The following is a 6,685-nucleotide window of genomic DNA, read 5'->3' as shown; positions in this document are numbered from 1 at the left end:
TGTTTGTGCTTCACCAAAGAAGGCTTTTCTTGCAGCATATTCTTTATCCTCAATCATTGTAAACGCTTTGAAGGTATTGGCAAGTGTACTAAGATCTTCCTTCTGACACAGCAAGCTTTGCGTCACACTGAGAGCTTTACAGCTGTGACATGCCTTTTAAGAACAAAATTCATCAACACCGCAACGTCACCTAGTGACGTCACAAACGGCAAGCCATGGCACAGACAACATCGTAGAGTCTTCTGTGGTCAGACTCACACGTCTTACGTCATCAATAACAAATAATTACCTACATCCAAAGAGCTGAACTAATGAAGACCTTGAGCCTCTCGTTACCCTCAATGGTCTATACTCTATATTCTAATTAAAGTGAGCAAAAACTGCTCATGTTTGCTGCCAGATTAGAAAGAGCAGACATACTGTATGTAGACTAATTTTTAATAGAAAGAAGAACTGTCAGAAAAAAAGAACTATCTAATAGCTTCAAACTAATAGAAAAACAAACTGAACAGAGGATATCAGCATTTTATATTGGGTACAGTCTTTTATCTAATGTCATTACTATGTTCTGATGGACATTTATCATGTCCTCTCAAGGATATTGTATTAAATCAACTTAAATTCAGGCGAACACCTAGGTGACGTTAACAATTAGAAGTTACACAAAATCAAGCAATGCAACTCAGTTTGTGAAGGCTTGATATGTTGTATTTAACTTAGCTTTAGTAAATGAAATTGACCTGATGTTTATGTGTTTTCTGATATCTGAATTGAAGAAAAAAAAAAACTAGTTTTAAAAATGTGTTTTGTAAATCCTGTTGTAAGATGACCAGGGACGAGGTCAGATCACTGATACATAGGGTGCCAGAAGAACAACCTTGCTCTCAATGTCAACAATACCAAGGAGTTGATTGTGGACTTCAGGAGGCCATGGAGAGAGTATGCCCCCATTTACATCAACAGTGCCGCAGTGGAGCGGGTCAGTGATTTAAAGTTCCTTGGAGCACACAACTCTGAGGACCTCAAATAGGCCACACAAACCATGCACGTGGTGAAAAAGGCTCAGCAACGTCGACACTGCCTCCGTCACCTGCAGAAATTCAGGGTGACCCCTGCCTCCTCAGGTCGTTCTACAACAGCACCATCGAGAGCATTCTGACGAGGGGCAACACCGCCTGGTATGGGAACTGGACCAGCCTCAACCGCAAAGTGCTACAGAGGGTGGTGCAGACAGCCCAGCGCATCATCGGATCTTCCCTCCCTCTTGGTAATGTACGAGAAATGGCGTGTAGCCAGGACTGAGCGAGTCATTAAGGTAATTCATCACCCTAGTAGGCACAGCTGTTCACTCTACTGACTCACTTTAACCTGTCAACCATCAGACTGCTGAACAAGCGATGAGCCCTGTTGCTGACACAGTCCGTTCACATGTTCCTTAGTACACATAACTGTCTGCACTCTGCTCTGAAACCGTAATGTCCTCCAATTCTGGAATGACCCATAGCGTATTTTCTACTTTACCCACCTTTCAAAATGGTAATGAAAGTTTACAAAACTTTTATATTTCCACTAATTAGATGCATAACATTGTGATGGGTATCGATGTCTGTTCTTTGTTGTTACAGTATGTCTGTTTGTACAAGACCAAGGATCACAATGGAAATAAGTCTCTGGGTGCCAGGTAGTTGCCTACTTTGCCTGTTCATATAATGTACCTCTGTGTGCGTACAGGGTCTTTTTGGTTCAGCTTCTGAAATTAAAGGTCGGGCTCTAGAGCAGTGGGTCTCAGCGTTGTTAATGCAGTACCCATTATAGACCATGAGATGGAAGCAAAGTTTTCAGAGCGAGTACTGGAGATGGGGACAAAGCTGACTTGAACCACAGGAACCCTAGTGTCCCTTTTCTGGGGTGAACATTCGGCTAAAATAGAAGATCTGCAGGCTTACAATTCGGCACGTTGTGACGTGTTGTGAGCTTGAGATCAGCTATTTCAGAGACTATGGAGGAAAAAAAGGAGGGATGACGTACAGACCCTTGACCCGGTCAACAAGGTATATAGGGTTTAAGTGGTAAAAGAAACTCTGCACCTGCTGCTATTTTTTTTTAATCTCGTCTCATGGTGACATTAGTAGGTCTACATGTAACATGTCTGACTCTGCATATGATGCTATTGTTCTAAACATCATACCTGCAGTGCTAATACATTATGCTGTTATCTGTATGGGTCAATGATGTGACGCAATTTCTTTTGTGTCCATATGGTTTAGTTACTTACATACATTATTGTTTTTGAAAACGGGTTTGTCAAAATTCTGGTGTTAGCCTATTCAATATTGATTAAATATTTGGAGGAATGATGGCAAAAATGTCAATTGGTTTAACCGGAAAAACATAACCAAATAATTCTACTTAGATCAAAAATTGTAATAGTTCTCAATAAAACACCCTATACTAATTACTAGTAGAATGCTCTTAAATTAGAATTATTTAATAATCAACTAGAAAAGTGCACTCCTCAGAGCACAGATCTCTGCCAGGCTGGGTTTTCTAGAGCACAGTTCCCAATCCATGTACTGTTCAGTACATGGATTTTGTGAGAAATGTTACCCATAGATACTGTATATACACATTGATTCCTCATTGGCTGCTGCTGTTCATTGGAGTGACGTGTTATCACGGCTGCAATATTGATCCAGTAAAGCTGTGCCTCCTAATACAGTACATTTAGAGATGCGCGGATCGCGGTTTTAGCCGCGGTTGCCGCAGTTAACCGCAGTTTGGGTGGATTTGGGTCAATCAAATATAATTATTAATTCATATTGGATAAACCGCGGGTGAAATAATGCGGGAATTAAATTAATGATATCATATAGGCCTATAATAGCTTTTAAAAAGCACTAAATTTCACCGTGTGTGCGTTTGTAGTATTTTAATATTACGTCATTTTACACCAGGCAAAAAATAGCCGCTCACGACATGTTGCTTTACAGGCAGCCAGTGTTGCCAGGTTGCGAGAGAAATAAGTAGCCAGGTCTATGAAAACAAGCCCAAAACAAGTGCCAAACAAGCCCAAAAGTCGCAACACAGAGCATTGTTTTTGCTCTGTGTTTTGTTTTCACTTTTTCTTTCTTTTTCTGTAAAGCCCTTTGAGCTGCATTTATGTCATGAAAGGTGCTATATAAATAAAGTTTATTATTTTAAAAGTCGCTTATAAAAAGCTTATAAAAAGCCGACATGGCAACAAAGTGTTTGAAAGCGAAAGTAACTTAATGAAGACGTGCGCTTGTTGTTACCATGGTTGTGGATTGTATACAGTCACTGCATCGCGACAGTGGTGAGTAACACTGTTTATAAGAAAACTAACGTCAGGAAAATAACAATTATTTGGTGCGGTTGGTGCGGATCTATAAATAGGATGATATAAGTACCGCGGGTGGATGGCGGATGGATAATGAACTTGTTAACGCGGATTTGGGTGACAAAAAAAGCCATCCGCGCATCTCTAGTACATATGCCCTGTATGTCTAAAGCAGGAGGTCTCTACACAATTAAAATAATCATAACATAGCTGAATTCTCAACCAATTTTCCCGTGGTTTGGTTTGTTACAAATATCATACATGTAGTTATGTTATGATATAGGATACTGTAGTGACTGTCTTGGGGCATAATTCACCACGGGCTCTTTAAGAGAGTGGGGGGGTCTGATTAGAGACAATACTGAACAGGTGTGTGTTGTTGTGTTGTCAGTATGAGTGAGTGTGTGAAATAAATGGGACACGTTGTTCTGCGTGCCCAAAGAGAGAAGTTGCAGTACGTTCCTTCTTGCAATTCCTACATTGGTGACCCCGACATTCGTCTGCTAGACGTATCTACTAGTGACAGTGACAGCACGTAACCATGGTGACGGCCGCTCCTGTTAAATTACCGGAGTTTTGGGAAGCTTCTCCCGCGACCTGGTTTGCACAGGCGGAAGCTCAGTTCGCGTTGCGGAACGTTACCGACGACGCTACTAAGTATTATCATGTCGTGTCAGCCCTTGGAAGTTCAACTGCGCTCAGAGTGGAGAGTTTGATTGTTTCCCCCCCTCGGGCGGCTAAATACGACGCGCTCAAAACTCACCTGCTGAAGACGTTCCAGCCTTCTGATGCAGAGCACGCCGACCGTCTCTTCTCCCTGCAAGGTCTGGGTGATAATAAACCATCTGAACTTATGGATAGGATGCTGAGCCTCATGGGAGCAAATAAGCCCGATTTCCTCTTCATCCACCTGTTCCTGCGACAGCTGCCATCTCAGGTACGGGCTGCTCTGGCCAACACTAAAATAACAGACTGCCGTGCCCTGGCTGCGGAGGCTGACAAGTTTTTCCTCGCTGGCCAACAACAATGTGCGGCTGCGCTGTTACCTGCCCTGCCCTTTTCGCCGCTGCCCCACGCCACGGCGGCCGCTGTCGCGGCAACAGCCCCACGCCAGGGGCGGGACACTGGTTTGTGCTATTACCACACAAGGTTTGGCCCCACTGCCAAGCGGTGCCGACCCCTGTGTTCTTTTGGCGTGCCGGGAAACGCCAACGCCAGCACACGGTAGTGGCCCTGTGTGCTGGCCGGACTGGCAGGCTGCTTTTCATTCAGGACACAATCTCCGGCCGGCGGTTCCTGTGTGACTCAGGTGCACAGAGCAGCATCCTGCCCGCATCAGCAGCGGACATCCGGGCCAATGGACACGGCCCCCCGATGGAAGCTGCTAATGGTACCCCTATCCGCACCTACGGCACCAGGCATGTGTCTCTGGGTTTTGGCGGGCAGCAGTTCGACTGGGACTTTGTATTGGCAAGCGTGTCATTTCCCCTCATCGGCGCAGATTTCCTGTGCGCGTATGGCCTGCTGGTGGACGTGAAAAAACGCCGTTTGCTCGACGCGGCCACCTACTGTTCTTACGCGTGCACGCTCGGGGGGGCGAATTCTGTCAGACTGTCCAACATGCTCTCCGCCACGGATGAGTTCCCCCGGCTCCTCGCTGAGTTCCCGGCCCTCGCGCAACCCACCTTTTCTTCGTCCACAACCAAGCATGGTGTAGAGCACCACTTAGCCACTGCAGGTTCTCCGGTCTATGCTCGGGCTCGCCGTCTCGACCCTGCCAAGCTTACCATCGCCAAAGCAGAGTTCGAGTCCATGGAGCGCCTCGGCATCATTCGCCGCTCCAGCAGCCCATGGGCTTCCCCTCTTCATATGGTCTCAAAGCCTGGCGGTGGGTGGCGCCCGTGTGGCGATTACCGCCGTCTTAACGAGGCGACTACGCCGGATCGCTACCCAGTGCCGCACATCCAGGATTTTTCCGCCCACTTGGCCGCCGGCCGGGAAGGTCATTTTTTCCAAGGTGGACCTTGTGCGTGGATACCACCAGGTGCCTGTCCACCCGCTGGACATCCCCAAAACAGCTGTGATTACTCCTTTCGGACTGTTTGAGTTTCTTCGCATGCCGTTTGGCCTTAAGAACGCTGCACAGACGTTCCAGCGCCTCATGGACTCGGTGCTGCGGGACCTGCCTTTTCTTTTCGTCTACTTGGACGACATTCTCATCGCCAGCACCTCCAAAGCCGAGCACCTGTCCCACCTCCGGACTCTGTTCGAGCGGCTCAGCACGCACGGCCTTATAATCAATCCGGCTAAGTGCCAGTTCGGCCTGGCGACCATTGACTTTCTCGGGCACCGAGTCACCGGAGAGGGGGCTGTTCCCCTTCCGTCGAAGGTGGATGCCATCGCGACCTTTCCTAGGCCGCTCACGGTCAGGTCCCTACAAGAGTTCATCGGCATGGTAACATTTTATCACCGTTTCCTGCCCCGGGCTGCCCACGTCATGCGGCCCCTGTATGAGGCCCTTAAACGCAAAGCCCCCAAGCACGCTGTGGACTGGTCCCCGGAGAGGGACAGTGCATTCAAGGCTGCCAAGACTGCTCTAGCCGATGCAACCATGGTGGCTCACCCATGGCCCGGGGCTCCCATCGCCATCACTACTGACGCTTCGGACTATGCTGTCGGCGCAGTGCACGAGCAGTGGGTGGGCGGCGCCTGGCAGCCGCTCGCTTTCTTTAGTCGACAGCTGCGTCCCAGTGAGCGCAAGTACAGCACTTTTGATCGGGAGCTCCTAGGCCTCTACCTGGCTGTCCGTCACTTCCGGTTCCTGCTGGAGGCTCGCCCATTCACAGCGTTTGTGGACCACAGGCCGCTGACTTTTGCTATGGCCAAGGTGGCTGAACCGTGGTCTGCACGCCAACAGCGTCACCTCTCCTACATCTCGGAGTTTACTACGGACATACGTCATGTCGCTGGCAAGACCAACCTTGTTGCTGACTGCCTGTCCCGGGCCGTCGCTGGGGCCGTTCATCTGGGCCTCGACTATGCCTGCATGGCTGCGGACCAGGCCGCCGACCCAGACGTGCAGGCTTACAGGACGGCGATCACAGGGCTTCAGTTGCAGGATGTGGCCTTCACCGATGCCGGCGCCACACTCCTGTGCGATGTCTCAATGGGTCAGCCCAGGCCTGTCGTTCCCAGTGGGTGGCGCCGACGTGTGGTCCATGGGCTCTCACACCCGGGCAGAAAGCCATCTCAAAAACTGGTCACGGCCAAGTTCGTCTGGCATGGCCTCAAAAAGGATGTAAGAGACTGGGTGACCACATGCGTGGC

This window comes from Gymnoscopelus braueri (genome assembly GCF_963280865.1).
Source record: "Gymnoscopelus braueri genome assembly, chromosome: 12".
Classification (NCBI taxonomy): Eukaryota; Metazoa; Chordata; class Actinopteri; order Myctophiformes; family Myctophidae; genus Gymnoscopelus; species Gymnoscopelus braueri.
The sequence above is the reverse complement of the archived record's forward strand: the minus strand, read 5'-3'. Positions refer to the sequence as shown.